The 27,289-nt window shown below is 44.5% G+C and overlaps 1 protein-coding gene across 2 annotated transcripts in view; it reads left to right on the top strand.

Moving 5' to 3' along the window:
- Nucleotides 1–27,289, top strand: part of PKHD1 (PKHD1 ciliary IPT domain containing fibrocystin/polyductin) — a 1,008,258-nt gene that overhangs the window by 966,028 nt on the left and 14,941 nt on the right. The window lies entirely within an intron of this gene.

Genomic DNA, 27,289 nt, shown 5'->3' with positions numbered 1-27,289 from the left:
AGGTCTTCCTCCCGCGAACCTGTTGTACCAGTCTGATGGGCCTGGTGAGTCTACTCCTGGATGTCGGCCCTCGGACCCAGGGTTTTCTTGTTTAAAGGACAATTCTGGGCGATGTGTCCGGTCTTGCAGCAGCGGTAGCAGGCTGAGTCCTTCGGTGGACGGCGCTGGTCACTGGTCCTCGGCGAGGGTGGTGTTGGCCTCCTCCTCCTTCGCATCCAGGGGACATCCTCAGGGCTATCGGCTAACACGATCTTCCCTCCTTCCTCAGGCTCCGTCCGCAGCTGCAAAGTACTCAGCACAGTGGTCAGGGTTTTGCTCAACTGACGCACCTCAGAGCACAAACTGTCCAGTTCTTTAGGGGACGTTGCTGGGACTTTAGCTTCAGCAGCCACTGGGGAAAAGGTGAGTGTAGCAGGCACTGGGGTTGCCCCACCCTGGTAACGTTGGATGGCATTTGTTTCCAGGGGCTGCAGTCCTTTTATAGCCATGTCCTTAAGGTTGTCAAAGGTGGCATCTGGATGATCCAGGGACCACCAACGCACAGTCCTGTTCTCCTCTGGAGACCTCAGTCCCCGGACAAACTGTTCCTTCAGCATTTTGTTCTCATTCTCAACGCTGGTTGGACTAACCTGGTTCTGAGCCCGCAGGGCCCCCTGTAGACGCCAGGCGTAGTCCCGAACATTGTCCTCTGGTTGTTGCGACCAGCTGTAGAACCTCATCCGGAGGTCCACCTCAGTAAGGTCCTCAAAGACAGTGTGTAGTTTTTGGAAGATTGCGGACACTGACTCCTGGTCTGCGGCCGACCATGTTTCCACTTCCCGTTCAGCAGCATCGGTCAGTTGTCCTAATACAACGGCGGCTCTTTGTTTACCTGTCATGGAGTACATGTCCAAGATACCACATATCTTCCGTTTGAATCCAGACAGGGTATCTGGTTTGCCGTTGTACTGGGGGAGCCACTTTGCTTCAGGAATGTACGGTAAAGTCATAGGATTTACAGGTGTTACAGGCGCTGCTGGTGGGGCGGCGGCTTCGGCCTGCTCATCATCGGGTGCGGGCTGAACTTCAGGGACGTTGACCGGTAGGTCGGCGTTCTGCTGCTTGTCGGACATCTTGGCGCCCCTCCTAGTTAACCGTGGCCTACCTTTTAGTTTTTCTTCCAGTAGGCCTCAGCTCCACAGGTGACGGTTGTCTTCAGGACCTTGCGTTGCTTGCGTCCTATGTCAGAGCGTTCAGCGCAGGTACTTACAGGACCTGGCGCTTCTCGCTTTGACGTCAAGGCGTGGGGCGTGTCCGGGGCTTCGCGCTCTTTTGCAGGTACGCCCCTAATTTTCCCGCGATTACGCCCTTCTTCTCGCTCGGCGACCCAACAATGGCGGCAACCTTCACCACAACTTTACGTACAGTACAGACCAAAAGTTTGGACACACCTTCTCATTTAAAGATTTTTTTGTATGTTCATAAGTATGAAAATTGTACATTCACACTGATGGCTTTGATGACTGCTTTGCACACTCTTGGCATTCTCTTGATGAGCTTCAAGAGGTAGTCACCGGAAATGGTTTTCACTTCACAGGTGTGCCCTGTCAGGTTTAATAAGTGGGATTTCTTTCCTTATAAATGGGGTTGGGACCATCAGTTGTGTTGTGCAGAAGTCTGGTGGATACACAGCTGATAGTCCTACTGAATAGACTGTTAGAATTTGTATTATGGCAAGAAAAAAGCAGCTAAGTAAAGAAAAACGAGTGGCCATCATTACTTTAAGAAATGAAGGTCAGTCAGTCCGAAAAATTGGGAAAACTTTGAAAGTGTCCCCAAGTGCAGTTGCAAAAACCATCAAGCGCTACAAAGAAACTGGCTCACATGAGGACCGCCCCAGAAAAGGAAGACCAAGAGACACCTCTGATTCTGAGTGTTAGAACCTTGTTCTTAGTTTTTTTCCTTTGCTGGTCACATGACCTTGTTGGCCTATTTAATCCTGCTCCGCCCTTCTGGCTTTGCTGGACTTCATTGTTTAACTACTTTCTAGCTAGCCTGTGCCCTGTATCTAACTCTGTTAGTTTGCTTGGTCTACGGACCTCTATGTTCTATATATTTTGTTTGTTCATCTGTCTGCTACTATTTCTGTTAGGAGGTGTCCCATTTTCCTCCCAGTCCTTAGTACTTGTAGGGATTCCTTCCCCACATCTATAGGTCTCCGTACAGACTAGCTTAGGACTTTAGCAGGTCTGATCGCAGGATCAGGTCCCCTGTTACATCGTAGGGATTAAGCTGAGTTCTATCGTAGGGACAGATCTCCTCTCTTTCCTTAGCTCTGGTAGCAGAACATAACAGTAAGTCCAGCCCAGCAAATGCTCTAAGGAAAGATTTTTTTTTTCTGTTCCATCATGGTGTCGGTTCTGGATTTGGCTAAACACCTGCAGGGACTCTCTTTGGAGGTGACTGAGCTCCGTCAGCACGTGAGTAACTGTCCTGGAGCACATTTCTTGGAGCCTAAGGTACGTTTGCCGGATTTATTTTTTGGTGAACACCGAGAATTTTTTTCATTTAAAAATGCTTGCTTATTGTATTTTCGTTTGAGACCCAAGTCCTCTGGGGATGATTCCCAGCGCATAGGGTTTATAATGTCACTTTTGCGCAAAGAGCCTCAGGAGTGGGCCTTTTCTTTGCAACCTAGTGATACATGCTTCAGATCAGTGGATAGTTTTTTTTCTGCTTTGGGACTATTATATGATGATCCTGACCGTGTCGCATCAGCTGAGACTGAGTTAAGACGTTTGAGACAGGGATCAGGTAATGTGGAAAAATATTGTACTCATTTCCGTCGATGGTCTACTCAAACAGGGTGGAACGATTCTGCTCTGAAAAGTCTATTTCTTGCTGGGCTCAGTGAAAGGGTTAAAGACCTGCTAATTGCTTATCCTACACCTGAAGATTTGCAACAGGCTATGCAATTAGCTATACGGGTGGATAGGAGACTGCGTGCAAGGGTTAATGAGAGCAAATCCTCTGCTATGTCAGTTTCTGGTTATGAGAATGTGTGTACTAACAGTGGTGAATCGATGGAGATTGGAGCGATGGCACCTCGCTCTCAAGAAAAAGATCGCAGATTTTCTGAAGGCTTGTGTTTCTATTGCGGAAAATCTGGTCATTTGATTAAAGACTGTGAGCTTCGTATCAAGAAAGAAAAAAAAATGGTCAGTCATGCCCGTATTGCCTGTTTAAATTCCAAGGGTGTATTTTTAGCTGCTTCCACGATTGCTCAGGAAAAATTAATGGAATTTCGGGTGTTTGTTGATTGTGGGTCTACTCTGAATGTAATTGATGGGGGATTCTTGGAAAGACTCAATTTAAAACCCGAACCTTTATCATCCCCCATTGCTGTGGTCTCTGTGGATGGTTCCCCTTTGAAGAATATTACTCTCAAGGTCTGTGAATTTCCTCTCACTATTAATGGTGTTCACCATGAGAAATTGGATTTGGTAGTGTTGAATAACTTGCCTTCTCCAGTAATATTGGGATTGCCCTGGTTAAAATTTCACAATCCTGTACTCGATTGGTCTACCAGTGAAATTAAATCCTGGAGCCATAAATGTTATGACAAGTGTTGTAACGGGCGTATTGCAGCTTTGGATAGGGGAGAATTGCCTGTTCCTATTCAGGATTTTTGGAGAGTTTTTTCTGAGAAGGAATCGCAGGTTTTGCCTCCCCATAGAGACTATGATTGTTCTATTGAATTTGTCCCTGGAGCGACTCTTCCTAAAAGTCGTTTATTTAACCTTACTATTCCTGAGAGAAAGGCTTTGGAGGAATACATACAGACAAGTTTGGCCGCCGGTCACATTAGGCCCTCTAAGTCTCCTGTGGCGGTTGGATTTTTTTTTGTAAAAAAAAAGGACGGCGGTTTACGTCCTTGTCTGGATTTTCGTGAGATTAACAAAATTACTGTACGCAATCCTTACCCACTGCCATTGATTCCTGATCTGTTTAACCAGTTAATGGGGGCCAAGTGGTTCTCTAAAATTGACCTTAAGGGGGCATACAATCTGTTGCGCATGAAGGAGGGTGACGAATGGAAGACTGCTTTAAACACTCCTGTGGGTCATTTTGAGAATCTGGTTATGCCTTTTGGTCTTACTAATGCTCCTGCATTTTTTCAGAATCTTATTAATGACATCCTTAGACCTTTGATCGGCAAAAATGTGGTTGTGTATTTGGATGACATTTTGATTTATTCGCCGGATCTGGAGTCTCATTGGCGGAGCGTATGTGAGGTATTACAGTTGTTAATGGACAATTCGCTTTTTGCTAAGCTGGAGAAATGTGAGTTCGCTGTACAGAGAATTAGTTTTTTGGGCTACATTATCTCCAGCGAAGGTTTTGAGATGGACCCGGTTAAAGTTCAAGCTGTACAGGAATGGCCTAGGCCTATTGGTTTGAAATCGATACAGAGGTTTTTGGGTTTCGCCAATTATTACAGAAAATTCATAAAAAATTTTTCTAGTATTGTCAAACCTCTGACCGATCTCACCAGGAAAGGTGCTGATGCGGTTCAGTGGTCTTCTGAGGCCATTGAAGCTTTTGTGTATCTCAAGGAGAGGTTCACCTCTGCTCCCATCCTTATGCAGCCTGATGTGACTAAGCCGTTTTTGGTTGAGGTTGATGCTTCCTCTGTGGGGGTTGGCGCAGTATTGTCTCAGGATAACGGGGATGGATTACATCCCTGTGCCTTTTTTTCAAAAAATTTTTCGGAGACTGAACTGAATTACGATATTGGTAATCGGGAATTATTGGCTATTAAACTCGCATTTGAACACTGGCGCCACTTCTTGGAAGGTGCGGAATTTCCCGTTCAGGTTCTTACGGATCATAAAAATCTGATATATCTTGATGCTGCCAAGCGCCTGAATGCCCGTCAGGCTAGGTGGGCACTGTTTTTCTCGCGGTTTAATTTCTCCGTTACTTACATCCCTGGTACTAAGAATGTTAAGGCGGATGCCTTGTCTCGCAGTTTTTCTCCCATAGTCGGTGCTGAGAAAGAGGAGAACATTTTACAAGAAGGTGTTGTGATAGCTGCTTTGGACTCCGTTTTGGAAGATGAGATTCTTAAAGCACAGGAGAATGCCCCATCTAACACTCCTCATGGGAGGTTGTTTGTGCCTGGGACCTTTAGGAGAGATTTGTTTGTTGAGTGTCACGAATCTCGGTTGGCAGGTCATCCCGGAATCTCTGAGACCAAGAGACTGGTGGGTCGCAGTTTTTGGTGGCCTGGATGGCAGAAGGAAGTCATTAAGTGGGTGCGCCAATGTACTATTTGTGCTAGATCTAAGTCCTCACATACTCCTGCTGCGGGGTTGCTTTGTCCTTTGGAGGTTCCCAGTGCTCCTTGGACACATTTGGCTATGGACTTTATAACTGACCTTCCCCCCTCTGAGGGTTTTACTGTCATCTGGGTGGTCGTGGACCGTTTTAGCAAGATGTGTCACTTGGTTCCCTTCGTCAAACTGCCCTGCGCTAAAACTCTCGCTAAGGCCTTTGTCAAGGAAATTGTCAGACTTCATGGCGTTCCTACTGACATTCTTTCTGATAGAGGTCCTCAGTTCGTGGCTCGTTTTTGGCGTGCCTTTTGTGACAGGTTGGGAGTTCATTTGTCGTTCTCGTCCGGATATCATCCTGAATCTAATGGCCAGACAGAAAGGAAAAACCAGGATGTTGAGCAGTTCTTGCGTTGTTTTGTGGCAGACAATCAAGAGGGGTGGTCTGAGTTTCTGCCACTTGCTGAATTTGCTCTGAACAATCATACATCTTCTTCTGCTGGTTGTTCGCCTTTTTTTTGTTGTTCTGGGAGACATCCGTCGTTTGGGTCGTTCTCCAAGTTGGGATCTGCCGTGCCTGAGGAGGAGAATTTTTCCGGTGATTTGGAGAGAGTTTGGACGGATGTGCGTGGTAATCTTCAGGAGGCCAACAGAAAATCTAAAGACTACTTTGATAGGAAACGACAGGAGGTTTTGTTCGCTGTTGGTGACATGGTTTGGTTGTCCTCTAGGAATCTGCGGTTGAGGATTCCTTCTAAAAAATTGGATCCCAAGTTTGTAGGGCCCTTTAAGGTGCCTCAGGTTGTCAACCAATCTGCTGTTAGGTTGGAGGTTCCTACCTCCTGGAGAATTAATCCGGTATTTCATTTCTCTCTGTTGAAAAAAGCTGTTGTATCGGATTGTGACGCCTCTGCCTCTGTTCCTCCGGTGGTGGAGGACGGGGAATATGAAATTTCTCGCATCCTTAACTCTAGACAGTATAGAGGTAGTTTGCAGTATCTTGTGGCCTGGAAAGGTTTCGGACCCGAGGATAACTCTTGGGTGAGGTCGGATGATGTTTCCGCGTCCAGACTTATCAGAGCATTTCACAGGAGATTTCCTGATAAGCCTGTTCCTAGGGGATCCGGAGGATCCTCTTAGAAGGGGGGGTACTGTTAGAACCTTGTTCTTAGTTTTTTTCCTTTGCTGGTCACATGACCTTGTTGGCCTATTTAATCCTGCTCCGCCCTTCTGGCTTTGCTGGACTTCATTGTTTAACTACTTTCTAGCTAGCCTGTGCCCTGTATCTAACTCTGTTAGTTTGCTTGGTCTACGGACCTCTATGTTCTATATATTTTGTTTGTTCATCTGTCTGCTACTATTTCTGTTAGGAGGTGTCCCATTTTCCTCCCAGTCCTTAGTACTTGTAGGGATTCCTTCCCCACATCTATAGGTCTCCGTACAGACTAGCTTAGGACTTTAGCAGGTCTGATCGCAGGATCAGGTCCCCTGTTACATCGTAGGGATTAAGCTGAGTTCTATCGTAGGGACAGATCTCCTCTCTTTCCTTAGCTCTGGTAGCAGAACATAACACTGAGGATGAGTTTATCCGAGTCATCAGCCTCAGAAATCGCAGGTTAACAGCAGCTCAGATTAGAGACCAGGTCAATGCCACACAGAGTTCTATCAGCAGACACATCTCTACAACAACTGTTGAGAGGAGACTTAGTGCAGCAGGCCTTCATGGTAAAATAGCTGCTAGGAAACCACTGCTTAGGACAGGCAACAAGCAGAAGAGACTTGTTTGGGCTAAAGAACACAAGGAATGGACATTAGACCAGTGAAAATCTGTGCTTTGGTCTGATGAGTCCAAATTTTGAGATCTTTGGTTCCAACCACCGTGTCTTTGTGCGACGCAGAAAAGGTGAACGGATGGACTCTACTTGCCTGGTTCCCACCGTGAAGCATGGAGGAGGAGGTGTGATGGTGTGGGGGTGCTTTGCTGGTGACACTGTTCGGGATTTATTCAAAATTGAAGGCATACTGAACCAGCATGGCTACCACAGCATCTTGCAGCGGCATGCTATTCCATCCGGTTTGCGTTTAGTTGGACCATCATTTATTTTTCAACAGGACAATGACCCCAAACACACCTCCAGGCTGTGTAAGGGCTATTTGACCACGTAAGAGAGTGATGGGGTGCTACGCCAGATGACCTTGCCTCCACAATCACCCGACCTGAACCCAATCGAGATGGTTTGGGGTGAGCTGGACCGCAGAGTGAAGGCAAAAGGGCCAACAAGTGCTAAGCATCTCTGGGAACTCCATCAAGATTGTTGGAAGACCATTTCCGGTTACTTCGTCTTGAAGCTCATCAAGAGAATGCCAAGAGTGTGCAAAGCAGTCATCAAAGCAAAAGGTGGCTACTTTGAAGAACCTAGAATATAAGACATATTTTCAATTGTTTCACACTTTTTTGTTAAGTATATAATTGCACATGTGGTAATTCATAGTTTTGATGCCTTCAGTGTGAATGTACAATTTTCATAGTCATGAAAATACAGAAAAATCTTTAAATGAGAAGGTGTGTCCAAACTTTTGGTCTGTACTGTACATAGTTCAGAATAAAGGCGCACAGTACCCGGTGGCAATGGGCATAACACTCCTTCGTTGCAGCAGGCACGCAATCCTGTTCGTGACGCCAAGTTGGAGATGACTAGCCCAGGGGATGGGGATAACTCGGTACCCGGGCCTTTGCCTTGGGGATGTCGCGGTGGTCGGCTCCCGGGCCCGTACCCTGGGGTCTCTCTTTTAAAAGGGTGGATATTTGTTAAGTTTATATAACAGTTTGTGACGCCACCTGTGGCTGCGCAGTCCACTGAGGCCGGTGATGAGGCAGCTCGATGGTATAGCTCCCCACAGGTGGAGCTAGGCCTCAGGGCAGTGCATGAAGGGATATGCAGGACAGAGGAGACCTAGCCGGATCAGAGCAAGAACAGGGACAGACACGATAGTCACTTCAGTACCTTTTACTGATGGAAATTCAGGCACTCCCCGTAGCACTGTAGGGTGAAGGGTGCATGTCAGGATCCTCCCCAATGAGCAGGTTTTGGGCCTCCTGTCTCTTGCCTCTGTGTAGTAAGTTTCTGACCTGCCTGGAGCTAGGCCTAACTTTGTCTCTGTCCTGCGCTGGCTGACCTTGTGGTAGGGCCTTCTCTTGGAGTACACGCACCTTAGCTGCGGGCCTATGTGTCTCCTGGCTCTGTTACGTATCAGCACTTTAGCGATCCTGGGACTTTTAGTTCTCCAGGGATTCCGGTTGCATCTTACTGGGTCATAGAGATCCCGGTAAACTTCTGACCTGGTGTCTGGTATATTCTTCTTCGGGGTGAGCTAGTTAAGCTCCTCTGCCCCCTATGAACTAACTCTCCACTCGCCTTCGGCCTACTCGGGCCCGCACTAGGCTACTCACACTAATGGCAGCTTGCCGTGCTTTACCGATCTTATGGCGCCGGCACACCTAAAGCTCACTTCTCTGAGCTACGAGTCAACTAAACTCAACTCTGTATTCAGATCTATACTCACTGAACTCTCCAGAGGAACTGCTGAGTCACTGAGCTCCACTGCAAACTGAACTGTTTCTGTGTCTCACTCTGCAGGAACTGACTGCCTGGCTCCACCTTCCCTTCTTTTTATCCCTAATGGGCTCCCTCTGGTGGTCTGAGGTGGAAGGTGGAGATGTGTGAATGGTTATGGGGGCCTCTTGTGGAGGAATCCTTCAATACACCCTTCCAGGATTTGTGATACCAAGCGCACCTGGGCGTCACATTTCCTCAGGTACCTCCCATCAACAATCATCTGCAAGGTATTTAGTTGGCTAACTGCTAGTAGTTTGTGTCAATTGTAGATTTGCTTTAGCTAGGTGTGCATGCTTTCCCTGTGTCTGACTACTGATCTTGCTGATGACCCTGTATTTTGTTGATACTAATTTTTAGGATTTTCCCTTTTACTTTTGACTATGTATAACTTCAGGTATCTAACCCCGGACTTGGCCTCTGACTATCTGTTTGTTGTACTCCCTGGTTTTGACGTACCCTCCTTGCATGTGACCCCGGACTGTTACCTGACCACACCTTAGTCTCACCGCTCTGTACTTCGAGCCCTCTTGGCATATTACCTTGGACCTCCTGAATACCCTGACTCACAGTTTGCCCATGAGTAGTAACTCAGCATCACAAATACCAGCCAGAACCATATTCTACACAGATAAGGATGGAAAACACTAACAGGGTCTACAGTTTTCGCTAATCCAAGGCGATTTAATGCGTCCAACATTGAGTTGCCAGTTAGCTGCCTAAAGTTTTCTTCCCTCAACTGGATTTTCAAGCAGTTTTCCAAAAATTGGATGCCATCTTGGATGGGTCCAATAAAATCTAACCAGCTCATAAAACCAAGCACTTGAAGCATTGTAAGTCCATCAAATGGTTTTATGTGTAGCATTGACAGCTGTCCATGATGACGATGAGAGCCCATCACATCACTGCCATATAAAACATTCAGCTCATTTCTTCTTGAGAGAACTAATTGAAAAACATCAAGATGTAATAATGGACCAGACTGACCCAATCCATCAATCATGGATGGCCAAGATACCCTTCACTAGATTTAAGGTCTATTTGCGCAGGCCAATAATTGCTGACCGAGTGATCATAAGAGTTTGTGTTGGCCCGTGTGAACGGACCTTTAAACTAGTGCCAATCAACTTTTATTCAGCTGATCAGTGCTCAGTTATGGGCAGAAATGTGTCCATCGAGATGCACCCTGAAAGTAGGATTTTACACTGATGACTTATCCAAAGAACATGTCATCAGTGTGTAGTTGGCGAGGGTCACCCTTGGGTTCACCACCAATCAGCAGAGCAAAGGGGTCTTCAGTTAGTGCCTTGGACCCATCACTGTTAAACCAGACACAACAGAGCTCCTACATCTACAGCTTGGTTTGCTCATTCGGATCAAAGTGTTTTTTTACCTAACCTTCTAAAAAATTACACAAAGTTCTGCTTCATCCACCAACTGGCACGATGAGGGGATCACAGTGCTATCATCATTTGCACAGGCTCTGCCTTATATATGTGAGTGTGCCTGTGCCTGATACTGCAGCCTTTTCACTTAAAAGGGGCTGAACTGGGCTACCTAGTAAAGAAACATATTTTGAGATACCAATGTGTCTGCTCCAATAATGAAGGGACCACAGCATTTGCATTTAGAGATGAACGAACCCGCAGCAAGAAAGAAAGAAAATATTTTTTTCCAGATCCAAAGTTCGGGTCTCCAGTGTTTTCAATGGGGTTCTCATTCAAGTTCGGGTACAGTTCCGGTACCGGAAACAAACTTTGAACTAAATTTCTGGTCGGGTATTAGAACCCGAACTTCCACGTGTCCGCTCATCCCTACTTGCATTGTGTACACAGGTTTTGGCTTATACATATAAACGTGTCTGTGCCTAGTACTGCTGCTCAGTCCCATTTTCCTAAATAGGGCTGTGTTGCAGTACCAGTTACAGACCCTTATGAAATAGCATGTGTCTACTCCAGCAGTGAAGGAATCACAACACCTGTATTGTTTACACATGCACAGTCCTCTACAAACGTGACTGTGCCTAGTACTGCACCTCAGACCCATTTACTTGAATAGGGCTGAGTTGCAGTCCAAGTACAGACATATAAAAAGAAGAACAATGTGTCTAATCCAATTGTAAAGGAATCACAACTCCTCTATTATTTACATAGATACAACACTCTACATTCAAACGTGCCAGTACCTAATGCTGTAGCTCAGTCTCATTTACTTGAATAGGGCTGAATTGCAGTACCAGGTGAAGGCACATATAAAGAAATACCATGTGTCTAATCCAATTGTGAAGGAATTACAACACCTCTATTATTTACACAGGTACAGTTCTCTACATTCAAATGTGCCAGTGGCTGATGCTGTAGCTCAGTTCCATTTACTTAAAGAGGGCTGAGTTTCAGTACCAGGTACAGACACAGATAAAGAAATACCATGTGTCTAATCCAATATCCAATCTTAAAGGAATCACAACACCTCTATTATTTACAAAGATACAGTTCTCTACAGTCCAACATGCATGTGCCTGGTGCTGTAGCTCAGTCCCATTTACTTGAATAGGGCTGAGTTTCAGTACCAGGTACAGACACATATAAAGAAATACCATGTGTCTAATCCAATATCCAATCTTAAAGGAATCACAACACCTCTATTATTTACAAAGATACAGTTCTCTACAGTCCAACATGCATGTGCCTGGTGCTGTAGCTCAGTCCCATTTACATGAATAGGGCTGAGTTTCAGTACCAGGTACAGACACATATAAAGAAATACCATGTGTCTAATCCAATCGTGAAGGAATCACAACACCTCTATTATTTACACAGATACAGCACTCTACATTCAAACGTGCCAGTACCTGCTGATGTAGCTCAGTGCCATTTACTTGAATAGGGCTGAGTTGCAGTACCAGGTACAGAGACATCTAAAAATATACCATCTGTCTAATCCAATTGTGATGGTCTCTCAACACTTCTATTATTTACACAGACACAGCGCTTTACATTCAAACTTATCAGTACCTGGTGCTGCAGGTTAGTCCCATTTGCTTGAATAGTGCTGAGTTGCAGTACCAGGTACAGACACATATAAAGAAATACCACGTGTCTAATCCAATCGCGATGTAATCACAACACTTCCATTATTTACACAGACACAGCACTTTACATTCAAATGTGCCAGTGGCTGGTGCTGCAGGTTGGTCCCATTTGCTTGAATAGGGCTGCATTACAGTACCAGGTAAAGGCACATATACTGAAATACCATTGTGTCTTGTCCAATAGTGAAGGGATGACAGTGTTTACATTATTTACACAGATACAGCACAATACATTCAAGGGTGTATGTGCCTGGTGCTGCAGCTCAGTCCCAATCAATTCAATGAAGCAGAACTGCAGTACCAGGTACAGACACATACACTATTCTGTCTGGTCCAATAATTGAGGGGCCTCAAATCTCTGCAAATTAGCGGAAAGGTCATCAAAATAAATTCATTAAAAACCCCTTTAACTCCTTATACCCCCACCCCCTGCTGTGGTGGCCATCATTGCAGGGGACATACAGGCACTTATGGTCAGTGGTCATATATGGGTGACTTCTCAGTACAGCGCTACAGAATGTGTCAGTGCAAATAAAATGCATTATTCATGGTTTATAAGGTATCTGTTACACATATTTTATTAATGCACCTTGTAAGAAAAACACGAGCCTCCAGATGCAGCCGATAATTCCATTTATTCCCCCCTGTCTAAATAGAGAACACATGTAGGAAGGAACATACGTTTATTTAGGATTTCTGTGTATTGTTTGGCTCCTCGCGAGTCTTTCAAAACAATGTACCCCGAGAAAGGCCTTCATTCAATAACTCAAGGGGGTGTGAAATCGCTGGAACTGACAATTATACCGAATCCTTGGGGAGGCTCCGAAAACACTACTGGGCATATTGCGAGTTTCTATTCCCTGCCATTCAAAATAAAAAGGTGGATGTGTTCCCCGAGCATGGAAAATAGTCATGAAATTCCCTATTTAACATGTATTACGGGGGAAGACGATAACAGGATGCATTCATAAAATGTATCAATCACAACCAGATAAGAATGTTTTGATGTTCACATATATCAGGAGTGGGGGTGGATAAAGGGAACCTTTCACCATCTCATCACTATAAAGATGTCCTCTCAATGCCAAGCTCATGGGTAAGATTGGACTCACTAATTTGTTCTCCAAAGTGTCAGGGGGCCAGATAACACAAGTGCTGTCCCTACTTTTAGAAACTTAAAATTTAAAGGGGTAATCTAGAAGACAAAAAATATTTTCAAAGAATGGTACTCACCCTCACCAATCTCCCAAGGCTCCCATTTGGATGCTTACTAGATCCCTTCTGGTCCTCACTTCGAGGTCTGGTCTTGACACACCAAAATTACCTACTTAGTCAATTACTGACTGGGCCATTTTACCAATGTTTCCAGTTAATGTTTGGGAGAGCATTTCAGATCTTTTCTGGAGTATGGAGAAGGGACCAGGAATTAGAGATCGTTGAGAATCTAGCAGGGCTGTAGAGTCGGAGCCGTGGAGTCGGTGTCCATTTGGTGGAGTCGGGAGTCTTGTAAATTGAGGAGACGGAGTCGGAGGTTTGGCTTACCGGCTCCATAGCCCCGGAATCTAGTAACTGTTGGATTAAAGGTTCAGGAAATTGATTACTATTTTTATTTTTTTAGAACAGTCTGAGCCTTTTCAAAATTAAATTTTACCCCCTGGACAGCCCCTTTTAAGTGGCCACATACATTAGTCTAATGCCGGCTAATTTTAAAGAGATTCGCCAACCCCTTAATGGGTCTTTGAAGTTCAGTCAACGTTCATTCAGCCTTATGTCGGAAGAAAGAAAAATTGGGCATGTAAACTGTAGAGATGAGCGAACCCAAACTTAAATGTTTGTAGTTCGTACTGGACTTTTCCCGTAAGTCTGTTGCTAAGTTTGGAGTTCCGGGGGAAGTCCAGGAGGAGAGAGAGAGAGAATATTTTCCAGCTCAAAAGTTCGAGTCCCCATTGTTTTCAATGGGGTTCAGGTTCTGGTTCAAGTTTGGGGACAGTTGGAGTAAAGTTTGGGTTGGGTACCAGAACCTCGACTTCCCCGATTCAGCTCATCCCTAGTTAACTGTCAACATGCCCCATCCCTTGTTCCTAAAAAAATATAAGCTGGTACCAGAGGTGTATGGCAGTGGTCTACACAACCCTCCCTAAACCCCTGTGAATGGGGAACTCAGGATGAATATCTCTCCAGCCTGCAGTCTACAAGGGTTTTGGCAGCCTTGTATGACATAAGCTCCCTAGCACCAACCAAATTACCAGTTCCCCTGGCAGTGGAGTCCTATGTCCTGATCACCCCTCTGTGCAATCTACCCTGTGAATTAATAAAGTGCTAAAATAATATGAGCAAATCTGTTATTGCTCTGTGTGAAGGTCCCTTGAAACAATCTTCCTTCGAGAACTACAAAATCCTTTTTTTTTTCTTTTTTCTGGTGTTTTTGCTTTTTTTCCTACTTCAAAATGTTGGGTAATTACACATATTTTTGTCTTGGGAGACAGTTCTTGATGGTTCTAAGTCATTTCAATATTTGTAATCCAGCAGCAGCTTGCGCTGGAGGCTCCCCGCTTTATTCCTTTGGTAGATCAGAAAATATATCTGCTTTATTTGTACGTATCCCGAGGATGAGATTCAGATCCAACGATACAATATTTCATGCTCAAAGACAATGCCGTATAAACACGCTCCATGTTGTTTCTTGAAAAGGAAAAGTTTGCATCAGAAAATGTTTAATTTCTCAGCGGAAACTTTTTCCTCCATTGATCTGATGTTGTACATTCATCTGTTAATGAAACCGTGGGCGCTACGTAATAATTGCATCAAGATTTGTCTAATCCACGTGACCCCCTTCCCTAAATCCATTGCAGAGGCTCACACACCTGAAAGTTTGGCTCGGTAATAGTACACAAATGAATGGTGGACCAGGTAGTGCATCATTAATAATGCCATAGAGTACCCTCTAATGTAAATGGCGCTGATACAGTGTCGATACAGTGTTGATACAGTACCTATACAGTAGTGCCAATACATTGCCGATACAGTAGTTCCTATACAGTAGTGCCGATAGTGTCGATACAGCGCCGATACATTGCCGATACAGTGTCGAGACAGTGCCAATACAATAGTGCCTATACTGTAGTGCTGATACAGTGTCGATACAGTGCCAATACAGTAGTGTCGATACAGTACCTACACAGTAGAGTCAATGCCTTGCCGATACAGTGCCAATACAGTAGTTCATATACAGTATTGCCGATAGTGTCGATACAGTGCCGATACATTGCCAATAGTGTCGATACATTGCCGATACAGTGCCGATACATTGCCGATACAGTGCCTGTTGTGACAGCAGAGACCCTCCAGCGTTAATATTAGTGCCAATTGGGGACCTCTGTTGTTACTGCCTGCAGAGTAGCCCCCTTTAATAACAGTACCTTTAGGGTTTTCACCATTAGCAGTGCCACCAAAGTTTTGGCAATTACAAATAGTGCCAGCAGAACAACCCCCATTTTTAACTATGCCAACATTGCCCCACTATTAGTTTCCGCACCAGCAGTGTCCCCCATTATTAATGGTGCCAGAAGTGTGCCCTCCATTACTTATAGTGTCAGTAGAGAATACCCCATTATTCCTGGTGCTATCAGTGTATCCCCCATCACTAATAGTATCAGTAGTGTGTACTCCATCATTAACAGTGCTATCAGAGCCCCCCATTTTTCATGGTGCCAAAAGTAAGTTCCCCTTTATAAATAGTATCATCAGTGTGCCCTCTATTGTCACTAATGTGTCCCCTTTATTATTGTGCTATCAGTGTGCCCCTTATTATTAATAGTGCTGTCAGTGTTTACCGATTATTAATAGTATCATCAGTGTGTCCCCCATTATTAATAGTGTAAGCAGTGTGTCCCCATTATTAATAGTGTAAGCAGTATGCCCCCATTATTAAGAGTGTCAGCAGTATGCCCCCATTATTAAGAGTGTCAGCAGTGAGCACCTCATTATTAATAGTATCAGCATTGTGTGCCCCATTATTAATAGTGTCAGCATTGTGCCCCATTATTAATAGTGTCAGCAGTGTGCCCCCCATAATTAAGTGTCAGCAGTGTGACCCCCATTATTAATAATGTCAGCAGTGTGCCCCCATTATTAATAGTGGCAGCAAGTTTAACCCCATTAATAATAGTGTCAGCAGTGTGCCCCCATTATTAATAGTGTCAGCAGTTTAACCCCATTAGTAATAGAGTCAGCAGTGTGCACCTCGTTATTAATAGTGTCAGCAGTATGCCCCCATTATTAATAGTGTCAGCAGTGTGTGCCCCATTATTAATAGGGTCAGCATTGTGCTCCCCATTATTAATAGTGTCAGCAGTGTGCCCCCTATAATTAAAAGTGTCAGCAGTGTGTCCCCATTATTAATAGTGTCAGCATTGTGCCCTTTTATTAATAGTATCAGCAGTGTGCCCCCAATTATTAATAGTGTCAGCATTGTGCCCCCATTATTAAGTCTCAGCATTGTGCCCCATTATTAACAGTGTTAGTAGTGTGTCCCCCATTATTAATAGTGTCAGAAGTGTGCCCCCATTTATAATAGTGCCAGCAGTTTGTCCCCATTATTAATAGTGTTAGCATTGTGCCCCCATTATTAATAGTGTCAGCTGTGCATCCCCCATTATTAATAGTGTCAGCAGTGTGTCCCCATTAAGTTTCAGCATTGTGCCCCATTATTAATAGTGTTAGTAGTGTGTCCCCCATTATTAATAGTGTCAGAAGTGTGCCCCCATTTATAATAGTGCCAGCAGTATGTCCCCATTATTAATAGTGTTAGCATTGTGCCCCCATTATTAATAGTGTCAGCTGTGCATCCCCCATTATTAATAGTGTCAGTAGTGTGTCCCCATTATTAAGTTTCAGCATTGTGCCCCCCATAATTAAGTGTCAGCAGTGTACCCCCCATTATTAATAGCGTCAGCAGTGTGCCCCACATTATTAATAGTGTCAGCAGTGTGTGCCCCATTATTAATTGTCAGCATTGTGCTCCCCATTATTAATAGTGTCAGCAGTGTGCCCCCCACTGTTAATAGTATCAGTAGTATGTCCCCATTATTAATAGTATCAGCAGTGTGCCCCCCACTGTTAATAGTATCAGTAGTATGTCCCCATTATTAATAGTGTCAGCAGTGTGCCCCCAATTATTAATAGCATTAGTAGTATGTCCCCATTATTAATAGTATCAGCAGTGTGCCCCCCATTATTAATAGTCAGCAGTGTGCCCCCCATTATTAATAGTATCAGTAGTATGTCCCCATTATTAATAGTGGCAGCAGTGTGTCCCTTCATTATTAATAGTGGCAGCAGTGTGAACCTCGTTATTAATAGTGTCAGCATTAATACCTCCATTATTAATAGTGTCAGCATTGTGCCCCCCATTATTAACAATGTCAGCAGTGTATCCCCATTATTAATAGTGTCAGCAGTGTGCACTTCACTATTAATAGTGTCAGCATTGTGCTCCATTATTAATACTATCAGCAGTGTACCCCCCATTATTAACAATGTCAGCAGTGTGTGCCCACTATTAATAGTGTCAGCATTGTGCCCCCCATTATTAATAGTGTCAGCAGTATGTCCCCATTATTAACAATGTCAGCAGTGTGTGCCCCATTATTAATAGTGTCAGCAGTGTGCCCCCCATTATTAACAATGTCAGCAGTGTGTGCCCCATTATTAATAGTGTCAGTATTGTGCCCCCCATTATTAATAGTGTCAGCAGTATGTCCCCATTATTAATAGTGTCAGCATTGTGCCCCATAATTAACAGTGTCAGCAGTGTGCCCCCCATTATTAATAGTATCAGCAGTGTGCCCCCCATTATTAATAGTCAGCAGTGTGCCCCCCATTATTAATAGTATCAGTATTATGTCCCCATTATTAATAGTGGCAGCAGTGTGTCCCTTCATTATTAATGGTGGCAGCAGTGTGAACCTCGTTATTAATAGTGTCAGCATTAATACCTCCATTATTAATAGTGTCAGCATTGTGCCCCCCATTATTAACAATGTCAGCAGTGTATCCCCATTATTAATAGTGTCAGCAGTGTGCACTTCACTATTAATAGTGTCAGCATTGTGCTCCATTATTAATACTATCAGCAGTGTACCCCCCATTATTAACAATGTCAGCAGTGTGTGCCCATTATTAATAGTGTCAGCATTGTGCCCCCCATTATTAATAGTGTCAGCAGTATGTCCCCATTATTAACAATGTCAGCAGTGTGTGCCCCATTATTAATAGTGTCAGCAGTGTGCCCCCCATTATTAACAATGTCAGCAGTGTGTGCCCCATTATTAATAGTGTCAGTATTGTGCCCCCCATTATTAATAGTGTCAGCAGTATGTCCCCATTATTAATAGTGTCAGCATTGTGCCCCATAATTAACAGTGTCAGCAGTGTGCCCCCCATTATTAATAGTATCAGCAGTGTGCCCCCCATTATTAATAGTCAGCAGTGTGCCCCCCATTATTAATAGTATCAGTAGTATGTCCCCATTATTAATAGTGGCAGCAGTGTGTCCCTTCATTATTAATGGTGGCAGCAGTGTGAACCTCGTTATTAATAGTGTCAGCATTAATACCTCCATTATTAATAGTGTCAGCATTGTGCCCCCCATTATTAACAATGTCAGCAGTGTATCCCCATTATTAATAGTGTCAGCAGTGTGCACTTCACTATTAATAGTGTCAGCATTGTGCTCCATTATTAATACTATCAGCAGTGTACCCCCCATTATTAACAATGTCAGCAGTGTGTGCCCATTATTAATAGTGTCAGCATTGTGCCCCCCATTATTAATAGTGTCAGCAGTATGTCCCCATTATTAACAATGTCAGCAGTGTGTGCCCCATTATTAATAGTGTCAGCAGTGTGCCCCCCATTATTAACAATGTCAGCAGTGTGTGCCCCATTATTAATAGTGTCAGTATTGTGCCCCCCATTATTAATAGTGTCAGCAGTATGTCCCCATTATTAATAGTGTCAGCATTGTGCCCCCCATTATTAATAGCGTCAGCAGTGTGTCCTCATTATTAATAGTGTCAGCAGTGGCAGTGTGCCCCTCATTATAAATAGTGTCAGCATTGTGCCCCCATTATTAAGTGTCAGCATTGTGCCCCATTATTAATAGTGTCAGAATTGTGCCCCAATTATTAATAGTGTCAGCATTGTGCCCCCCAATATTAATATCAGCAGTGTGTTCCTCATTATTAATAGCGTCAGCAGTGTGCCCCCATTATTAATAGTGTCAGCAGTGTGCACCTTGTTATTAATAGTGTCAGCAGTGTGTCCCCATTATTAATAGTGTTAGCAGTGTGACCCCCCATTATTAATAATGTCAGCAGTGTGCACCTTATTATTAATAGCGTCAGCATTGTGCCCCCCATTATTAAGTGTCAGCAGTATGTCCCCATTATTAATAATGTCAGCATTGTGCCCCCCATAATTAACAGTGTCAGCAGTTTGCTCTCCATTACTAATGGCATCAGCAGTGTGCCCCCCATTACTAATAGCATCAGCAGTCTGTACCCATTATTGATAGTATCAGCAGTGTGCCCCCCATTATTAATAGTGTCAGCAGTGTGCCCCCCTTTATTAATAGTATCAGTAGTATGTCCCCGTTATTAATAGTGTCAGCAGTGTGTCCCACATTATTAATAGTATCAGCATTGTGACCCCCACTGTTAATAGTGTATCCTTGTATGCATGGCCCCCTCATCCTGGTATGCATGGCCCCCTCATCCCGATCCTGGTATGCATGGCCCCTTCATCCCCTCATCCCCAATCTTGATAAGCATGGCCCCCTCATTCCCAATCCTGGTATGCATGGCCCCTTCATGCCCAGTGCTGGTATGCATGGGCCCCTCATCCCCAATCCTGGTATACATGGCCCCCTCATCCCCAATCCTTGTATCCATGGCCCCCTCATCCTCAATCCTAGTATGCATGACCCCCTCATCCCAATCCTAGTATGCATGGCCCCCTCATCCCCAATCCAGGTATGCATGGCCCCCTCATCCCCAATCCTGATATGCATGGCCCCCTATCCTGGTATACATGACCCCCCATCACTGCACACATGGAAAACACGTCTACTCACCTTCCCCTCTGCTCCGGCACTGCGTCCTGTCTGCCAGCAGCTGATCTCAGCATCTGAGCAGCGCATGACATCACTGCCATGCTCCCTCAGACACTGAGGTGAGCTGCGGGGACATTCACTTCTCTCCACAACCGGGACTATGGGCGTCACAGGAGTGAATAGTCATTCTCCTTAATAGTGCACACAGTCAGCAGTGCTGCTCCACGATCCCATGTACAAGCTACTAAAGTGAATGAATATTCACTCCTCTCCACGCCCATGGGAGTGGAGAAGAGTGAATATTCATTCTTTTTAACAGCAAGCACTGAGGATCGCTGAGCCGCTGCAGAAGCCGGTGGCTGAGATTGACAGGGTGCGCTATTAAGGAGAATGAATATTCACTCCTCTCCACTCCCATGGGCATGGAGAAAAGTGAATATTCATTTTCTTTAGCACTGGGCACATGTGGTAGCTGTACCTTTCGGCTACTACCTGTGTACCCGCTGCTCCACCCCACCCCACCATCCACAGCCAGAATGTATAAAAGCTGGGAGAAAAGCTGAGCCGTGACGGGACGCGGGACTGAGCCCTCAAAGCGGGAGAGTCCCACCGAAAACGTGACAGTTCGTAGCTATATGATCCTATATACTGTATGTGTTTTTTCCCCTCCTCTCACCATTAAAAAAAGACTACAGATGAAATCCTGTATATGTCACACAGAAAATACAGCAACAAGATAATTTTTTAAGCAATGCTTATAAACAGTTGTCATACACTTACCAAATATCACCATATTGTTACTGAAAAAGCCCACTGTACCAAAACTAATACTGTATACCAATAATAAACCACATATAAGGGATAAATACCGCCACACAATGACCGTATATTATCACCACACAGAGTATAACCACCATCCTGTTACTGAGCAAAATCCACTGAACAAAATTAAAATATATTACAGTAGTGATATCTCCCTTTGTGACCCCTTCACAGTAGAAATGCCCCCCTCTGTATTCCCTACACAGTATTATTGCATATCTCCCCTCTTGTTGCTCCCATACAATAGTGAAATTCCTCTATTTTGCCCTATTTAGTAATATTCGTCTTTGTTCTGAAATGCAACAGTAATGCCCCTTTCCCAGTGGCAACAATAAGTACTCCATTTCTCCCTCTATACGGTAATAGCATCTACATTTTATCTCTCAATACAGTTGGAACATCCATTATCCTATCTTCATGAATTTAACCCGTTCACGACCTATGATGTATAGGTACGTCATAGGTCGTGTCCCTGCATTCCATGCGGGCTCTGGCGCTGAGCCTGCATGTTTTCAGGCACATGACAGCTGATACACCCGCGGCTGTTAACATGTTAAATGCCGCTGTCAACCTCCGACAGCGGCATTCAACATGGCTGCACCGGACGCGCATGATCGCAGGGCGTCAATGTGTTTGCATGACAACCCGGGGTCTACAGGAGAACCCTGTGGTTGTCATTGCTGATCTGCTATGAGCGCCGCCTTGTGGCCAGCGCTCATAGCTGCTGATCAGTTCTGCTGCACATAGCTGAAAGCCTTTCTATGTGTTGCACAAGCGGTCTCCTATGGCGACTATTGAAACAAGTAAAAAGTAGGGAAAAAAAGATTTAAAAAATATAAAAAAAATGTTTAAAATATAAAAGTTCAAATCCCCCCCTTTGCCCCATTCAAAATAAAACAATAAAAAAAAAAATCAAAAATGCACATTTGGTATCCTCGAGTTCAGAATCGCCCAGTCTATCAATATACAAAACTAATTAATCCAATTGATATACAGTGTAGCGAGAAAAAAGATCAAAACGCTAGAATTAAGTTTTTTGGTCGCCGCAACAATAAAATGCAATAGCGGGCGATCAAAACATTGTATCTACTGTACACCAAAATGGTGTCAATAAAAAGCGTCAGCTCAGCGAGCAAAAAATAAGCCCTCACCCAGCCCCAGATAACGAAAAATGGAGATGCTACGGGTCTCGGAAAATGGCGCCAATTTTTTTCTTTTTTTACGAACTTTGTATTTTTTTCACCACTTAAATAAAAAAGAACCTATACATGTTTGGTTTCTGCGAACTCGGAATGATCTGGAGAATAATAATGGCAGGTCAGTTTTAGAATTTAGTGAACATGGTAAAATAATAAAAAAACAATTGTGGAATTGCACTTATTTTACAAATAGGGGTTAAAATGAATAAACTATGGGCCACAGGAGGGAACATTATTAATGTCCCCATTGTGGAGTAATATTCACTTATTGGAGCCCCCCATACAGTAATATTGTCTTCAAATTGGCCTCCTATATATAATAATGTCCCCCCAATTGCTACAATAAACTAATATTTACTTTAAACCAGAGGGCATGAGAAAAACACACCTAAAGAAAAGAGTATACTGTGCCCAAAAATAACTTTATTGTACAAAATAGGGGGCGGTGAGGACATCCTAAACACCTACAGCTATGTAAGGCCTCCTTCACATGTACGTGCCTCCGGTACGTGTGGCACCTGTTTTTACATGTACTGGAGACAGGTATCCACACAAACTCATTATAACCTACAGGGCTGCGCACATGTCCGTGTCTTCACATGGACTGTGTGTCCATGGGACCCATACGGAGACGTCCATTTTTTTCTGGTAGCATCGATGACAGGGATGACATCCGTGTGCTGTCCGTGTGACACCAGAAAAAATTATATTAACCTGCAGATATGGGGTTAATAGCGTTACCCGGCGCCTGCACTTACCTGAATGCCCGCTGTCAGCGTGCAGTTTCAGTCATTGCTCTGAGAATACTGAGCGGTGGCTGTCATCGTGTCCCTGGCGTTGACTGACAACTGGCCACAATGCAGAGCTAGTGTCGGTGTATTCTCAGAGAAATGACTGAACCAGCGCCGCACCCATGAGTGAAACCGGATGCTGCCAGGGGGAGTAAAGTTAATTTCTCCCCACAGCGTTCGGCTACGTGCAGGCTCCGGGCAGGTTAGTAACGCTATTAAAGGGGTTGTTCACTACTACTAAATATTGGCCAATAATTCAAAATAGGTCCAAAAGACATGAGGTCAGACAACTTCCAAACTCTAATACCACAAAAAAGGTCTGTAGCGGCCTATAACAGCCAGACAAGAAGAGATTCTGACAATATAAAATAGATAACAATTTTATTCAATAGAAATTAAAACAATACGTAAAAAATTAGGCAAGGGAAACCTCCAAAAATAAGGGGAATGGAAACACACTTATGGTCCACTGCATACACGTAATGTAACTGATGGTACTTGTAGGATGTACCTCAGTATAGTGAAAGGTAGCACCCAAACCAAATGACAGGTACCCAAATCCGAGAAATACTGTACTCAAGTATAGCGTTAGTACGACAAAAAGAGCATATTCTCGGTATGTACTCAATCAATATAGCTCAAAACATCAGACAGATAAAAAGTGGGCTGTAAAGGCTATGCATAAAAGCCCTAATAAAGTGTGTGCTGATGTGAGCAAGGTTTTTGGAAAGGGAACGCTAGTACCTGATGCAGAGGTAGATCCTAGGACACAGGAGACCAGAGGTGTCCTCCCCACACCGACGGACGCCGTTTCGCTCAGTCGCTTCTTCCGGGGCGTGTCATACTAGGGGAGGGTCTACTGGGGTTATAAATGCCAAGTATAGCCAATGGAGATCCGGGGAAGCCCAGCTAATTAACCTATGGGATCATGTGAGGGGTGGGGACGTCATGCAGCCGGGTCCCTCCTCCTAACCAAAGGGACTTCCGGAATCGCGCTCCGTGAACCGCATGTGGAACGCACAGCGGTCACATGATGGAGCGCTTCCGGAATTCAGGGAGGAAGAGGACCCAGCGCATGCGTGCTGACACCGGTCAAAGTGAAAAAGCGAGTAGCGGGGATGAGAGCCAAAAAGCAGAGTGAAGTAGGGTCAGCCTGCATATGCTGAGAATATACTGTGCCTAATGATGCGATATAAATGATACCCACATACTAAAACGGAGTGATGATAATAAATATTATATACTAAAGAATTAGGTGTGTGAGAAACCATGAGAAATAATCATGATTAAATAATGCAGGGCCGTGGCTAAGTCAAAACATAAATTAACACCGGCCTAAACAATACTGGGATAAAACAATAAAACACAGCAAAGTATGCAAAAGGGGAACTATTTCAAGGAAATCATGAAGGGGTATGAAGATGGGGAAGTGTAAAGCCGGTGAAAATAAAAAAGTGCAGAAGTGCCTATGGGTGATAAAAGGGCAGGAGGGAAAAGTGGAAGAGAGACAAAAAAAGGGGGGGGGGGGGGAAGGGATGGGATCCCAAAGAATGTTGAACAATGGATACCGTTCAGGTGGTGTGCCCCATGGAGCATGAATGCAGTGAAAACTACTGGAGTGCTGAGATGTTCTCTAAGAAGGAAAATACTAAAAAGAAGTGCAAGTAAATATATTTATTCAGAAGATATCGATAACATTGAAAGTGCAAAGTGCATCAATATAGTGCTTCCATAAGCTTCCAACAGACAAATGAGGAGGATCCTGCGGAGTTCACGTAAAAACAGGGAGGAAAATTCAAGGAAGTGGACTAGAGGAGTAAAAAAGGTGTGGTTACACCAAGTGCATAATGATGAACGGTAGAAAAATGGGTTAAAAAAAGTGAAAAAGTGCTAAAAAGGGGAGGAAGGGGGGGGGGGGTGGAACCTCGGTAAAAATGCAGGGGAGTCAGAAAGGGAAGAGTGGCAGGAGTCCATAGCAGATCCGTTCAGCTGTTGTCTTCCACTCGAAGAAGAGTAGGGGGTCAGTCATCCATCCGGTAGTAAGTATCTCCACCCTGGATATTTCTTCTGTTTCTAGGATATGGATGGAAGGGCACCCTCAGACATGTTAAGTTAGGCTCCCAGGTATATGGCATCTACCTCATTTATACCCACCGGTATGCGTACTAAAATGGAGAGATAAAAATCAAACTTACAACACATATAAAAAAGTATGTACATACCCTAGTTAAAAACCCCTAGGGGTAGCTACAGGAAGGATCCAAAACCGAGGCTCTCATTTAGACCTTGTGGGGTAAGGGTACCAAGACGATAGATCCATCGGCTTTCATATTGGGCTAAAAATTTGCCCAGATCTCCCCCCTCTTACCCCCATCGTGACTTGGTCAATATATTTGATCTTAAGTCCAACAGGGTTACAGTTATGATGCGTTTTGAAGTGACGTGGTAATGTTTTCAACAATTTCCAATCGTCTATACTACTGGCCTTTTCGATGTCTCTAACATGTTCTCGGACCCTCACTTTAAGCTCTCGGGTGGTAAGACCTACATAAATCAGATTACATGGGCATCTGGCATAATATATGACCCCTTTGGAAGAACAAGTCAGATGTTTTCTAATCTGAAAGTGCCTGGTTCCATCGAAATTCTCAAAGCTATCTGATTTGTTTAGGTTTAAGCAGGCTTTTCATAAGCCACACGGAAAGAATCCCATTTTGAAATCATACTTTTTAGGGCATGAGAAAAACACACCTAAAGAAAAGAGTATACTGTGCCCAAAAATAACTTTATTGTACAAAATAGGGGGCGGTGAGGACATCCTAAACACCTACAGCTATGTAAGGCCTCCTTCACATGTACGTGCCTCCGGTACGTGTGGCACCTGTTTTTACATGTACTGGAGACAGGTATCCACACAAACTCATTATAACCTACAGGGCTGCGCACATGTCCGTGTCTTCACATGGACTGTGTGTCCATGGGACCCATACGGAGACGTCCGTTTTTTTCTGGTAGCATGGATGACAGAGATGCCATCCGTGTGCTGTCCGTGTGACACCAGAAAAAATTATATTAACCTGCAGATATGGGGTTAATAGCGTTACCCGGCGCCTGCACTTACCTGAATGCCTGCTGGCATTGCTCTGAGAATACTGAGCGGTGGCTGTAACCATGTCCCTGGCGCTGACTGACAACTGGCCACAATGCAGAGCTAGTGTCTGTGCATTCTCAGAGAAATGACTGAACCAGCGCCGCACCCATGACTGAAACCGGATGCTGCCAGGGGAAGTAAAGTTAATTTCTCCCCACAGCATTCGGCTACGTGCAGGCTCCAGGCAGGTTAGTAACGCTATTAAAGGGGTTGTTCACTACTACTAAATATTGGCCAATGCATTTTATGGTTAAAAGAAGTGTGTTTGTAAATACCTTGCTTTACTCTTACTGCCTGTGAGCGGCGCTATCCTTGGCCGCTCACAGGCATCACGTGAACTGCCACTGATGTCACGTCAAGTGAGGCGTGACAGCAGTGACGCGCTCCCGGTGATGGATTCCGGGCTGTGAGTGGGGTTACCCCACGTGTCACACCCAGCATCCACCGTGCACTTTCCTAATGACTGGGGAGAGGGAGAGCGCGCGGTGGATGCTGGGTGTGACACGTAGGGTAACCCTGCCCACAGCCCAGCATCCACCATGGAACGCAGAAGAGAGAGTCCCCCGGCTGCATCCGGAACCATGACATGACATCAGCGGATGTCAGAGCCGGCTGCAGCCGGGGGTCACATGATGCCTGTGAGCGGCCAGCGATAGCGCCACTCACAGGCAGTAAGAGCAACGCAAGATAATTACAAAGCTACTTATTTTCACCATAAAAATAGAATGCCCAATTATTAATAGTACTGAACAACCCTTTTAACCTGCAGATTAACCTCATATCTGCAGGTTAATAGTGTTTTTTCTAGTGAAAGATTCTGTTTAAAGATGTGCAAAGATAGATAGATAGATATTGTGACAAAGTCACTGAGAAAGTACTAGAGGGGAGATATGCAGTACTGCGGATGTTAGCTTCAGCGATGTGAACCTAAAAGAATGCTCCACCGAACTAAGTGCTGAGAGGGGTTAATCAGCCATGTTTAGTGCTAGAATGATTGAACAGCTGTAGAGTGGGAGGAGTCCAGAAGATAAATACCCAACTTTCTAGAGCAGTGTGTGGGGGGTGGGCCTAGAGGTACAAGCTGCGGAACTGTGTTTTTCCATGTTAAGGAAAGCTGGACGTTGTGTTGATAGTTCCTGGAGTGGGCGGACTCCCGTACCAAAAAGGACTGTGCCATATGTAATGTTTTTCTT

Source organism: Phyllobates terribilis, unplaced genomic scaffold, assembly GCF_046119375.1.
Source record: "Phyllobates terribilis strain yellow unplaced genomic scaffold, ASM4611937v1 Scaffold_3__8_contigs__length_932513732, whole genome shotgun sequence".
Classification (NCBI taxonomy): domain Eukaryota; kingdom Metazoa; phylum Chordata; class Amphibia; order Anura; family Dendrobatidae; genus Phyllobates; species Phyllobates terribilis.
This window is presented reverse-complemented; position numbering and strand designations above follow the sequence as displayed.